Here is a 13,996-nt window from a genome sequence, read left to right on the forward strand (position 1 = left end):
AGTTCTACCCAGGCTAGGCAGTTAAAAGACCTCTTTAATTACTGCTAGTTGTCAAGATTAACTGCAAAGGATTAACTGAATCAGATCTGTGTGTTCAAAAACAGTCGCTTCTGAGTGTTTTGTTTTGTACACATGCTTAGCAAAGTGTTATCCAGCATTCTTGGCTTCACTCAGGGATGCGAGGTAGCAGGAGAGCTACCTAGAACATCCAGCTCTAAACACTGCTGGATGTATTCAGTACTAATAGGCACTTTATACAGTGTAAATACACAAAACAATATGAGGCAATATGAAATCTGAAAGTTATTATATATTGGCTTCTGAATCTCTTTCCTGTTATTGCCACTGCTTCTTACTTGCCTCCAGATTCTGAGTGTGAATGCATGTTGCCAATTTTCAAGAACCCCATGAGAACACTGTGAGAATAATGTTTCGTGTCATTTTCATAAACCCTTCATTTTGAATGAGTAATTTATTTATGCCATCTAGCGTGATATAAGAAGAACAGGCTTCTTCTATACATCTGTGCGACAGACAAGAGGTCTTTATTCCTGGACAGAGTCAGAGGACTAGGGAGCACATTGTTTCTCCTTCCTCATTGTTTTGGAGGATTAGCACTAATGACCCTTTAAATGAGCCCTTACTGTACCCATCATGGTTAAGCTGGGGGAGGAATATTGGGGATGGATGGGAGGAACGTAAAATGCCCAGGGGTTCAAAGGACTGAAACAAAAAGGCCACTATGAAATTTTTCAGACACACAGCTGCCAGATACATAAAAGATGTGCAATTTTCAGATTAATAGCCATCAACACTAGGGGCTTTTAGCACACCTCAACACACTAATAATCTTTACTTTCATGATAGTAAAGTTTTTTTTTTTCCTTTCTTTACTTGCAGAAAACAGCTTTCACTTTCTTTGCTATGGCACATGCAGCATTGCTCAGTAATTTGGTACGGCTACAGAGACAGCTGTGCTTTGTGCACCGGGTAAAGCTGAACATAATAGAGTTGCTGCTTGTGTAACCATGCAGGGCAGCAGTATTTGGCTGGTTGGCAGTTGTGCCCTCCAGTTAGGGCCTCAAACCACACACTCGGCTGCGCTCTGACCCTCCTCCGACCCGAGTGGTGATATGGCTTTGATGGTGGCTTGTTTAACCTAACCTCAAGAACCTGAGGCTACCCACACACAGGGGTTAAGAGGCGAAAGTCTGGGGGGGGTGGAGAGAGAGAGAGTAGTGGGGGCTTAATACAGAGGTATGAAGGTAACAAAAGTCTTGTAAATGTCTGGTTGTGATTGGCCTGCATTTTCATTTCAGCAATGGCAAATAGGAGGCATCTGGCTTCGGTTCTGTTCAGTCAGCAGTGGCAGCCTATACATTTATCAGCTGTCACTGAAAAACAGCAGATGCCCTAAAAAGACGCATAAAAGACTTCTTATGTTAAAACACAGAATGAGGGTTAGGAATCTATGTATCTCCTAAAGCAACATGTTCGCCCGCCAACGTATGTCTGCCCACAGAGCGGGATCTTGCTCAAGTTAACACAGAGAGTTAAGAGGTGAGGGGGTTCACGTTCCCAAAACAAGATGCAAGTCAAACACAAACCAGATGCCATGCTCCTCTAAAGTAAATCAGTCATTCATAAAAGGCCTTGCTATTAAGGACAATGGCCATTTCAAAGCACCTCAAATCCCCCCTTATTCCTGTTCATTCTCCCCCTCGCTCCCTCTCTATTTGCCCAGTCCATCTCCACGGCGGCCAAGTCACAGAGGAACAATGGCAAAAAGAGGGGAATTAAAGTCTAATGGCATAGTTTGAATTCTGTAGGCCGTCTTGCGACTAAAGGCTAGCAGTGACGGGAGAAGTCATTCAGCATGCAGTCATTACTCTTCCAAGAAAGAATTGTGCAAAACAGGAAATAAAAATTACAGAGTAGAGAGATAGCACATGTTAAGCTGCAAGCTGATCCGCTAAACAATGCAGAGGAGATAAAGACCAAGGACAGTGATTTGATTTTTGCTACAGACCAGTAACATTTTTCAGTCCAGTCTGATTGCTCGCTCTCCATTTTGGAAGGGAAAAAATGATTATGGCGAGGCCTTAGATTAATATTGAGGTTTGTCCAAATATTTCTGTAATCCAAGGGAATTCAGCTGGTCTGCTGCCACGAGGACTGACGAGGGCCTTTTACACTGAGGAGGGCCTGTGTCAGGGCCCGCTGTGCCCGGCAGGCCAAGGGCAGCACATTGTGCCCACCAAGACCCGCCCGTCAGCCGCACTGAGCTGCCTGAAGGAGAGCTCTGTCCCAGTGAATTCACTTGGCTGTGGGTACGCACTGGGAAAAGACTCAAACCTTGGTGTTTTCAGACTCTTAACTCCACTGATTTGTTTGACCAAAATACCCAAATTGGTATAAGATCTGTGACAAAGTTCCAGTGAGAAAACCAAGTGTGAGGCAGTGAAGAGAGATAACTGCCTCTTTGTCCCAGCGCGTTTACGAGTGCACAACTCCTCACCTTGGTCGGCACAATCACAATCTTTGTCTTATCATTGTAAAAACTGTAAAACTTCAGATGTCTCAGCTTCCCATCCACTGGTGTGCCGTGTGTTTGGGCTACAATGCGGGCCACTTTAATGAAGAAGAATGGCCCCAATTCAGTGAAACGTGAACCTGGAGTGAGTGCATTCACGGCTATTAGTTAAACCCCTCGTGTTTCTCTCGAACCTGGTAAGAGACTCTTTGTAGTGCCAAGGCTGCCAGGCCACCCCATCAATATTATGGATGCATCTTTATGTATAATTAAATGAATCCTGTTCTAAAGTACTTCAAAGTGAGAATGAGTTACGGGCCAACAGGCGGCCTGTTGGAAATCATGAAGGGGTTTTGAACGACCAAAGAGGGAAATGATTAAAAAACACACAAAAGGTCATTTCAGAAATGGAGAAAGCTATATTTATTTGTGTATGGCTGTGTGCATGTGTGTTCTTGGCCTGAAGGCGGTGCGGATTTAACTGTTCATATCCTGAACTATACACAACCTTTGTCCAGTTCGGTATATCTAAGGAAAAGCGTCACGCTGGTTACGCTGACAAATTGGACTCACTGTCAGTCAGTAAGGCTGGAATCACTCACATGTACTCATTATCATTATGTTCAGTGCCATAATGGAAATTTAGGAATTTCTGAGAGGCCAATTTCTGCCCACATCATTTAAAATTAGTGGGCAACAGTAATTATTGCATGAAGAAGGCGGCATCTGGTTGATCCAAAATTCATTTTGCAGCGTGATAATGACCACAAGGCTGCAGCCAGAGTCATAAAAAATAATCTTCGGCAACAAGAAGAAAGAGGATGCCTGCAACAGTTGCCTCCACAGAACCCCGATTTTAACATCATAAAGTCAATTTGGGATTACAAGAAGACACTAAAACAGTCAGGAGGCATGCTTTTCAAGTGAGAATCAAGTTTGCAAGTGAAAAAGCACGTTTGCCGTTCAGGAGTGTGAGGAAAAGGGTAAGAGAAGGGGGCGGACAGAACACGGAGAGAGTGAATGAAAAGGGAAACCACTCCTCTGATTTATAGTGTGATAAGAAAACATGGAATCACAATCAGAGGATCAGCGGCCACAGTTATATGATATGAGCCTAAAGCAAGCACTTTCTTGTTAAATCTATTCTAAGCCATGAATGGAAACCATTAGCAGCAGACGACCTCAGATGAATAAAATACAACGCATTTATATTCCTCCAGCCACTTTCTTGTCAAAACCCACACTCCCATCAGAAACACTCTATCAGGGCTGTAACAGCTCCAGAGAAAGTCAGAGCGAGAGGGAGGAGAATGTGTTGCTCGCTCACGGGTGGCTTTCTTGTCTCTTTGACGCGTCAAATATACCCCAGATAAATTATTCCTTTTACCACAAAAGAGAGCTATGGCAAATTGCTTCAATGGGTTTCCACTGAGGTAATTGTCAAGAATAAAGAGACTGACTTCTTTTCCATGAAATCAGCAACATGGTGGCACAGCGAGAAAGAGAGTAAGAGAGAGTGAGAGCGAGCAAATGCACCAAGTCTGATGGATGTTTTTTGTTCACTGACTACTGATGTAAGACGTGTGACTTGAATTCTTTTTTCACAACAAGGAACGATTTATTAGGAAGAAATGGGCCTCTCTCACAGTGCGCGTCAAAAAAAAAAAAAAAGAAAGAGAAAGGCCACTGTGGTTAATGACCTGTTTAAAGAAATAATTATTTATGCACCAGCGTTTTTTACTTCTAGCCAGGCGACCACACATATGCTTAAGGTTACAGAAACAGCTAAAGGCAGCAAATGGTAATATAAGTGAATTAAATCTAAACAAGAATTTAACATTTAATAAAAGCTGCCTAATTATGTAAGTACAATCCAAGTCCATTCTGAGTAGTAATTATTAAAATGGAAAAATTTGATTCCTTGAGGTGAGGTGGTAGTAGCTCAGTCAGCCAACTCCTGTTAAATGCAGTGCTGCTGCTGCTGTTGCTGCTGCTGCTGCTGCTGGCGCATGAAACTAAACACCCCTAAAATGCAGAGCATGTGTAGGCATATTCTCTGGGAACCGTAGACAAACATAGACCATGAGAACCAGCTTGTGTGACCCTGGATGCCATGAACAAACTTCTCCATGACTGTGACGCACCAACTTGATACCACTCGTAAAAATGAATTCGTCTGATTGCACCTGTGCCTGCTCAGCACACCCCTCTGTCTGTGCCTGTGGCCATGTATGTATTTGTATATTCTGTGTATGTGTGTGTGTGTACTAGTCACTCAAACAGTCAGAGAGAGAATCAGTCAGACTCAAACACAGACAGACACGTAACCTGTAATTTGTACACAGGGGAGCTCTCCTTTCCATTGCCTCTGGCTTAGTGTGTGGCTTTCCAAAGCATGCAGTAACGTCATTTGTAATTTCATTAACTTTATCCTGCCTGGCAAAAACTCCAGATCTTAGTTCAATGTAAAAATATATAAAATATGATATCTACTGAAAGACTAATTAGTTTTAGAAAGAGTAAAACAGGAAGCTTACCCGTCCAAGTGCTTCCATTTCTCTACATCTGAGCCAAAGTTAAAGGAATGCAGTCAATACATCATCCCCACATTTTCAAGAGACACCAGCCAAACTCAGCTGAAGTTGCCGTGGGCAGTTCAAGAGAAACCAAAGCGAAGCTAATGTGTGTCATGCAATGCTCGAGCTTTTCAAACAAAGTTGCTGTTCAAACTGTCCAAAGACATAGCCATTGTGCATCCACATGGCCAAGTCGGGCTGATCAAGTAAGGGCAAACAGGACTCGGGGCTACCAGCAGCACATGGCCAAGTCCGCACATATAGTAGAAGCACTTGTGCATGTACGTACACATGGACACACACAAGTAGAGGAGGGGAGTGCTGGCAGAGGCTGAATGTGTTTGCCCGCTCCAGGGGAGAAGGAAAGAAAGGGAGCAGAAGAGCTGAAACAAACGCATGCTGGCTTCTATTAGTCGAGCTGTGGAGCGGGATGGAGGGGTGAGGAAACATATTCATTCCCTCTGCCTCGCCTCCCCCCCCGCCATCCATTCCCATCCCTCCAACCCTCCCACCCCATTATCTCCATTCTGGAAAGGCGGTGGATGAAAGGGACAACCCCCCAGTGGCAGCACTTCTCCCTCCAAACTTACGCCGACGCATTCTGACGGCTGCTTAATTGTACGTGATACAGGCAGGGTCCTTTCTCTTTCAAATCTAAAACAGATTGCTTCTCACTGGGGAGGGGATTATTGGACAAGAGAGATGACAAAGCAGGGACAGTCCAGCCCTCTGGGAGGTGGAGGACAGAGGGGGTAAGCTTGCACATAGTGTGTGTGTGTGTGTGTGTGTGTGTGTGTGTGTGTGTGTGTGTAAATGGCTTTTCTGTGTTTGTCTTTTGTACATGCTTGTGTCACAAGAAGATTATGTTTGTGTCCATGTGTTTCAAATGCACGCACGTGTGGGTTACAACCAAGAACGTGTGCGCAAGACTCAGCCTCCGATCGTGACAAGACCACTGGATCTTTTCTGTCCACTTAAAACTCTTACTTTCCTCTCCTCCTTATCACATGTTCACACCTCCCTTTCTCTCATCTTGGCCTCTACTTTATCTTTTCCCTCTTCCACTTCCCCCTCTGTGTCTCTCTTGACCCAGCTTTCTCTTTCTCCCTCTTAAGCCCATGCAGCATCGATGCGCAGTGACATTTGAACAAAAGCTGCCCTGAACATCACTGAAAAAGCACTAAAATCCTCTTTCTCTCACTCAGGCTTTCCTCATTAATGTGCTCTTTTCACCACTACAAGCAATCCCACGTCTTGTCTTGTTGTTTATGACTTTTGTATACCAGCTACTGGACCTTTTACTCATAAAATACATCTTTCATTTCCAACTAGTCATTAGGGAAGAGACTCAAGACAAAGAAGAAGAAAGCCACACAAAGCAGTAAACCACTGAATATACGTCTGGTTTGCTGCTCTTTTTAAGGAGTGCTAAATACTAGATCAAAGGTTGGAGGATGAGGAATACCCTCCAATGATGAGCTGGATTTGATGTTTGCATGCCCTGACCTCTCTCGCTCAAATGACAAGCAGAACAAACACTTGGGGGTGCTATTGGGAGCTCCCAAATACCCCCAAAATAGATCCATGTAGTGCGCATCTGAGTGCATTCAGATAGGCTTGTCATATTTCCCTGGAGACATGTCCTCAAAAGTCAAGGACATTTTGCATTTAAGGGCTGTTATGTGCTAGTGGACTGAAAGTTCATAGCAATGTTTGATCAGTAAGGTCAACAAAGGAACTGAGAAAGTGGCTGACTCATCTAAAGATAGCCTTTCTAGATCCCACATAAATAAAAGCATGCCAAATGCTCACTGTTCAAATACTGGTCATTTGCAGTGATAGGACTGTGCAATCTACTCTAGCGCTACTATGCAATCAGGCTAGTATGAGGAACACTATCATTAAGCTGAAGAGATAAACAAGTGCCGGAGGAGAGGGTGGTTTAGGAAATCTTTTCTTAACATGCTCGCACACAAGAGAACACACACAAACTACAGTTATATCGGATCATTCTCTGGATTTTCCAGAGAAAAGAATGCGAAAAAAATGACATTCCACTAGTGTGCCAAAGCAAAGCTGATTAATAGTTCAGTATAGGGTATTTATTGTAGAGTATTTAACTAATTAAGGGCAACTTGATATTAAAAAGTGTTTATGGCAGACAATGCATAAGATAATCCAACTTTCTCCTCATTTCTCTGCCATTTCAACTCAACTTTTTTATGAGCCTTGTATCTTCAGAGTCTTGGAGAAGAATGGAAAGTCCTCTGCGAAGCACTCTGTTTTACAGCAACCAAAAGAACCCTATAATGATAGAACTCTAAAATGTGACTTCTGTCACTGTTGCATCAAGTTGCGAAAGCAAAAGGCAGCATGATAACAGTGTGACTCAGCGGATATAAAATTATGGAGCTGAGTTGGAGACAAGAGAAGAGAGGGCAGAGTCTTGTCGAAACTCATCTAGCAGGTTTTTGATTGGGCTTAAAGAACAAGAATGAAAACAGCTAGAACACTGAAGACTCACCTGAAACCTTTAATGTTCACATATTTATACACGCACTGGAATCACAATGACACACAGCATTGTGGATCAGTATGACACCTGTTACATTACATTCATTTGGCAGTCACTTTGAGCTTGATACCATCTAAAACTATGTGTATCACTTTTAAACAAATTACTAAAATCATGTTCAGCCTATTAGAATGAATTGGTACATACATTTGTGATACTTCTTCTGCCATGAATGCCTTTGACGTTGCTCATAAGATGACCAGGTGGCATGTATGTCTGGCAAGTCTCTGATTCATTGTGGCTGGCATTTAAAAAGATACACACACACTCTTTTACCGTTTGTGTAAATAGTGAAAACCACAGTTGCTACCTCTTCTTCCCTTGCACTCAGTCACTCAGCGTACTTAACCGAAGAATGAATTACATTCACGCGCACAGACAAATAAACACGCACACACATCCCAGAGTAGAGTCGACTGATGGCAAAGCCGCTACTGGAACAACGTTTGTCTTGGCAAGCTCCTACCCCCCAGAATCTAATTATTTGCAGCAGCTGCTCACGCTCTTGTTTGTAGCACAGTGAAGCTAAAAACTGTTTAAAGGATCTCTCTTCTGTTCAGAACTGGCAGGAAAGCACCAAGTTTTAAAACACCCCAAAGCTGCTTTGCTGTGCTCTGCGTAGGGTAATCAGAAACTGAATCTAAACACTGCCGGGTGAAACTCAAGCGAAGGGTGGATTTTGCAGCTCAGTCTTGTCAATACTTCAAGTTTGAAGCTGAGGTTCTCCATCATTCTCCTTGAAACTTGCCATTCAGTAACACGGACCGACACTGCCAAAGTATTGAAATGTAAGCCAGCCATTTTACACTAATTGTGCCTGATATAAGCAATCGGCTTTTGGGACCGCAGTATAATTCTGACATTTAGAAAATCTAGGTCAGAAGGATAAATTCTCTGTTTTTTGTGGAGTGGTAGGTGAACACATTGATCCAATGCACAATAAATTCCAGAGTCAAGTCGTTTACTCAGTCCTTAAAATAGAGAACCTGAATATTGCACCACACACAGCTAATTACGAGCTTGTTGGCAGCACAAAATGTGAATTTAAGAGAAGTCAAACTGTAGTCAGGCTTCTTAGAGCAGTCAGAAACTGTGTTAAATGTAATTTATCTTTCTGGTTAATAAAGAAAAAGCATGATAATTACTCAAACATCACTCAATATGGCCCAATAAAGTTTAAACTGTACCTGTTTCTCTATTGTAAAGACCACAACCTCAACCTTCCATCACTTAAAAATCGTTCAGCTGCTTTCCTCAATAATCTGCTTATACAAGCAAATTTTGTATTAACAGCTCTACTGGTCTTAAAGCAGTAGTCATCACAACCTATTGGTGGTTGTGTTAAATACTTCAAGTAACAAGCAGGAAGTGTAGCTACGGCTGGTTTACCAAGGTAAACACAAATTCACACAACAGCAGCTTTCACCCATACAACCTCCTCTCCTCTGAGCCCGGCCGCTGTCCATACAGCCTTTCACAGCTGCACAATCTCCATTTGCAAACACCTCATACACACATACACACACCCACACACACACACACACACACACAGTGCCCGAAGCTAGGTATAAATACTATACATCATATTCCCACTTCACTGGCAAGTTTCCCTTCTCACTTGACTTGAGTTAAATAGCTGAAGTGAGGTGTACATTCCCTGAGTCTCTGCCTCTCTGCTTAGCTTTGACAGTTTGTCCGGAAAGAGCTCTTCAGCAGCTCATCCATTTAGCGTATACTGACACGATCTGCCAGGAGTGCACTCTGAATAAGATTTATGAAAAAACTTATCTGGGCTGAAGTGAGGGAATGTTAAATGCCACACTGAGTTTCGGGAATGCAGAAAAATGGTGCTTTAATTTCCTATTACAGGAGCTGACAAAGATGATAAGAAAACAATTTGTCTTCAGTGCAGTTTTGGGATATAATAAGAAAATGATGTAATCTGTGTACAAAAATACTAAAACACAAACAGATTTAGTTTTTTTCATACTTACCTACTTCATTTTACAGCATGCTTTTTAAGTGACAGCAAACTTTTTAAAAAGCACAATATCTCCCTTTTACTTCTCAATATTCTGCACTCAAAACTAGAAATTAACAGATGAATGCTTATGGGTTGGGAAAAAATGACATTAATGGAATGTGCTGCCTTCTAATCCCTTGAGACGGAGGAATTTGCGACTGAGGGAATTCCTGTCATTCAGGGGGAAAACTATGAAGTCCTGCACACACACAGAGCTGCTGTACAGGCAACACAGACTGAGTGCAGAAACAGCGCAGCTCACCACCACTACAAATCCCTATACTTACAGACTCACACTCCTGACTGTAAGCTGAATCAGAAATGTGCTGTTAACTCAGAAAAAAAAAACCTAACAAGCACACACTATAGAAGCAGTAGTAAAACTAGACCAAAAAAAAAAAAAAAAAAGTGAGTAAGTTGTACTGTACCTGGAAGGCAGGAGAGCAAGAGTGCTGGCTGAGTGAGAGGCAAGGCTAGGATTCCTCTCTGAGTTTTATCCTCACGTTTCTTCCCCGGATCTCCCTTCGCTCATAGAGGGGTTTGTGCCTTGGTGCTGGGATTTTGGTTTCAAGAGCAAGGGGGGACCACACAGCTCCTGGAGGACAACCTCTCTCCTCTAATCCTCTCTCCGATGTGATGACACTCTCTAACCTCGACCATCTGTTGAAACACGTCCCGGAGCAGTCAGCACCACGCTGTGTCAAGAACCCCGCTCCCCTGCCCAATCACAGACAGGCTGCTGGGTGGCTCCTCGCTGCCAGGAGGCAGGGACAAGGACACAGCACAGCGCAGAGGGAGACACACTCACACACACACATACATACATACACACACACATACACACAGTCGCACAACCACCACAACCACCCCACACTCACACAGACACTATGAGATGGGAGCAAGAAAACCCCCAGTCATCGTAACCTGAGAGGCAGAGTAGGAGGACAGGGAGAGTGAGAGGAGTGGAAAGAGGAGGAATGGGAGGGGAGCAAACGACAGAGAGAGAGCAAGAGGAGAGAGAGGAAGGGAGAGAGCATGTTTAAATGGCAAAAGCGGAGATAAAGAAGAAGATGGAGAAACACTACAGTGTTTGCATGTTCTATGTTACCTCTCTGACTTAAACATTCTCACACAGATCCCAGACTAAAAACTCATACGTGCTCAGACACACACTTCACCCTCAGTCCTTGACCTCTTTCCTCCCGTTTCTCTCCCTGCAGCCACCGAGTATGTGGTCTAAAGAATAAAAGTAAAAAAGCAATAAAATTCTGTATTGGCTCCGTGGTGGGAATGCTGTTGGCACTAAACTGTTACATCTGCAGGCACAGAAGCCCAGGCAGCAGCCCTCACACCTTAGTGTGATAAATCCTTACAGTCCCCCAGCTGCATTCCTGCCCTTCACCACCTATTGCCTTAAGTTAAAAAAGGAGGGCAGAGGGGAAGACACTAAAATTACAAAGCTAAGGAAAGAGTAAGATAAAGAGAAAAAAAGAAAAGGAAAAGAAGTCCAGATAAGAGCGGGTCTGTGGGGGTTACAGCGAGATCGCAGCGTATTGATAAAGCAAGCATTTGCTATCAGCCTTTCTGCATTAACACCATTACTGCTGTGTTTCCTAAACGAATCAAGCAATTTTCAACTCATTCATGCAAAACACAAGGAACATTAGGTGAGAAAGGCTGTCACATTAATCATTTCGTTGAACCACTGTCCTACTCACTGATCCATTAAAAAAGGATTACGAGACCCTGATGATATTCAGGAGCAACTTCAAAGGCACACCCTAATGAGGTAATACCCATTTGATATCCAACAGCATCACCATGAGTTAATCAGAGGTGTGAAACGCCAAAGAATGGCTTCCAAGTGATTCATTTACATTCAGTGAGCAGCATTAAACACAATGGCCACTGTTTTAAGTGTCAAATCACTTATTAATGAAGACTTTGACTGTTCTTTCTCCAGCTGAGCTTAATCACTGGTTGATTATAAACTATGTATATAAAAACCTTTTTATTTTGGTTTATTCTTAAAGGAAAGGTTCATGTTGTGGTGTAATATTCCACATGTGTGCCAGCTTTAAAGTTTAATTTGGCTGCACCACACAAAAGCAGCAGAAGAGATACTGTCCCTTTTTCTCAGTGGATGCAACCACTTATGTTCCCCTCAGGTTTACATTAAGCTAAACAAGGCTTATTTTCACCAGGGACACGTGAATGTTTCCCCAAGCTTGGACTGATGTTTAAAACAGGGGCAGTGGTGAGAGAGAGAGAGAGAGAGAGAGAGAGAGAGAGAGAGAGAGAGAGAGTGTAAGGGCCTTAGGGGGAAAGAGCTCAAATTAGATTAACTAAATTCACAAAGACTGTCCCCAGCCCCTCCTGCATGGTTACACACATCCCAACCCACACCTCCAACCCCAAGCCCCCATTCTCACGGCCGAGAGGTTTCCAAAGGGCCTTCAGGCAGGCCAGGGGCGACCAAATCCTTGTGCTCTTTACTGGATTAAAGATGGCTGCCCCACTAGGGGAGAGGGGCTGTTGTTTTTTTGTTGTTTTTTTTCTCCAAACCTGAGCACATCTGTAAACATCTTAAATCTATGCAGACAGGGGAAAAAAAAGGTTATCAGGCTGAGCTTCTGTGAAGGAAACATCCACGGCCTTATGCAGCCCTATTCACATTTTTAAGCGGTAGAAACGGGTCATCTCGTTTATGCAAACACACACCCTCCATTTCGCATGACTACCATTAATCTCCATTTTCCATTTTCACTTCCGCTGACGGACACAACAGCAACAAAGCAAGGGTAGAGGGAGGTCTATAAAACGGCCTCATCTTATGAATGACTGAATGACCTGCAGGGGGGCCAGTGGTTCTCTGGTAACCCCTATTCACTCTCCCCATCCTTACTTCACAGGGAATTCTCAAAGCCCTTCATCAAGGATATCTAACATTCATTACCTTTAAAATGAGGACTTTCCTCAGATCTTATCTCTGTGATTCGTTACCTCACTTCATATCCCATTTTTGTCACTTGTGCAAACTTTACTGTTCTCCTGAATTCAAGCCTACTTTGACCTCAGACTCACTTCCCCCCTTTCCTTCTAACTTCCCAGCCATCAGTTGGGCCTGCAGGTGCAGGCAGAGGCCAGTGTTGGGGGGCTCTTCGGTTCACTAGCCCCATTCTCTATGGCTGAATGAGATACATAGGGGTGTCATAGAAGTGATCCCGATTCTGTGCCAGTATGGACTGCTAAGGCCGGAGCTGGGGGATACAGCCATGATGTGGGGGTGCTACCGTCTTGTGCTATGCAGTATTTTAAATGCCAAACACTGCCAATCTAAGCTCTCACTACTATGTAGACTCTTGCAAAATGACTGGTGGGATACAGAGGGAAAGCAGAAGACAACATGCACAGTAAAAGACTACGAAATAAAAATGAAACATAGGAGCATGAAGGACAGCAGGGCAGTGTAAGGGAAGGTTAAAGAAAAAACAGAGGTACAAAGTGAGGAGTGGAGGACGAAGAGGAGGAGCTTCTGTGGTTCAGTGACAGCTGAACTCGCATGTGGCAAGGATCTCCCCTCGCACAACACTCCTGCTGTGCCATGCATGTGCCCTTGTACTACATCTATGCGACTTAACACGCATGAAACTCACACATGCACGCAAACACACATGGCAGCATTTGTCACAATCGTGATATTCCTATTAGAGCTAATTAGCGCTGGGGAGTGAAGAATAGTCTTAAACAGTTATTGCTACAGAATTGGTCAGAGCAGTAGAAGTGCTGAGCTCGTGAGCATTTTGTACTGCTTTTCTTGCTTGTGTGTCAGCTTTGCTTGTCTCACATTCAGTTTTTTAGTTTAACTTTGGTATTTAGTTAGTTTGCTGAGGAATTCAATTCCATCAAATTAAGGAAGAACACTGATAAGATTACAGATGAACAACAACGCAAATAAAGCCCTTTTTAGATATGCACTCATCTCCATTAATCTGTTGGCTTTGTGTTTGAATGAGTGTTCTGTAACTTTTTCGTGAAAGTGGCAGCAAAAGCTTGAACTACACGCCGTCGTTTGAACAGATAGGCACGCACAAGGGACAGTACTTTTAGTCATCTAAAGCAATTTAGGGAAGTCTTTTCCCACATTTCAGTTGTTTCAAAAACATCTTACATAGTAATAAAGTTTGCTGCCAAAATCACAAAACAGCTGTCTCATTCACTTTGCACTAAAACTCCACATATATGATGAACTAAAATGTCTAACAAAATAAACAGGTCATATTATTGAC

General features: G+C 43.2%; 1 protein-coding gene across 4 annotated transcripts in view; it reads right to left on the reverse strand.

Annotated features, from left to right (window-relative positions):
• sulf1 (sulfatase 1) overlaps positions 1–10,568 on the reverse strand; it is a 37,906-nt gene extending 27,338 nt beyond the window's left edge. For all 4 annotated transcript variants that reach the window (XM_008295774.1, XM_008295773.1, XM_008295776.1 and 1 more), the window contains exon 1: positions 10,136–10,568. The gene's annotated coding sequence lies outside the window, so the exon portion shown is untranslated. The remainder of the gene's footprint in view (positions 1–10,135) is intronic.
• Positions 10,569–13,996: the final 3,428 nt, after the last annotated feature.

This window comes from Stegastes partitus, unplaced genomic scaffold, assembly GCF_000690725.1.
Source record: "Stegastes partitus isolate 25-593 unplaced genomic scaffold, Stegastes_partitus-1.0.2 Scaffold1075, whole genome shotgun sequence".
In the NCBI taxonomy this organism is placed as follows: domain Eukaryota; kingdom Metazoa; phylum Chordata; class Actinopteri; family Pomacentridae; genus Stegastes; species Stegastes partitus.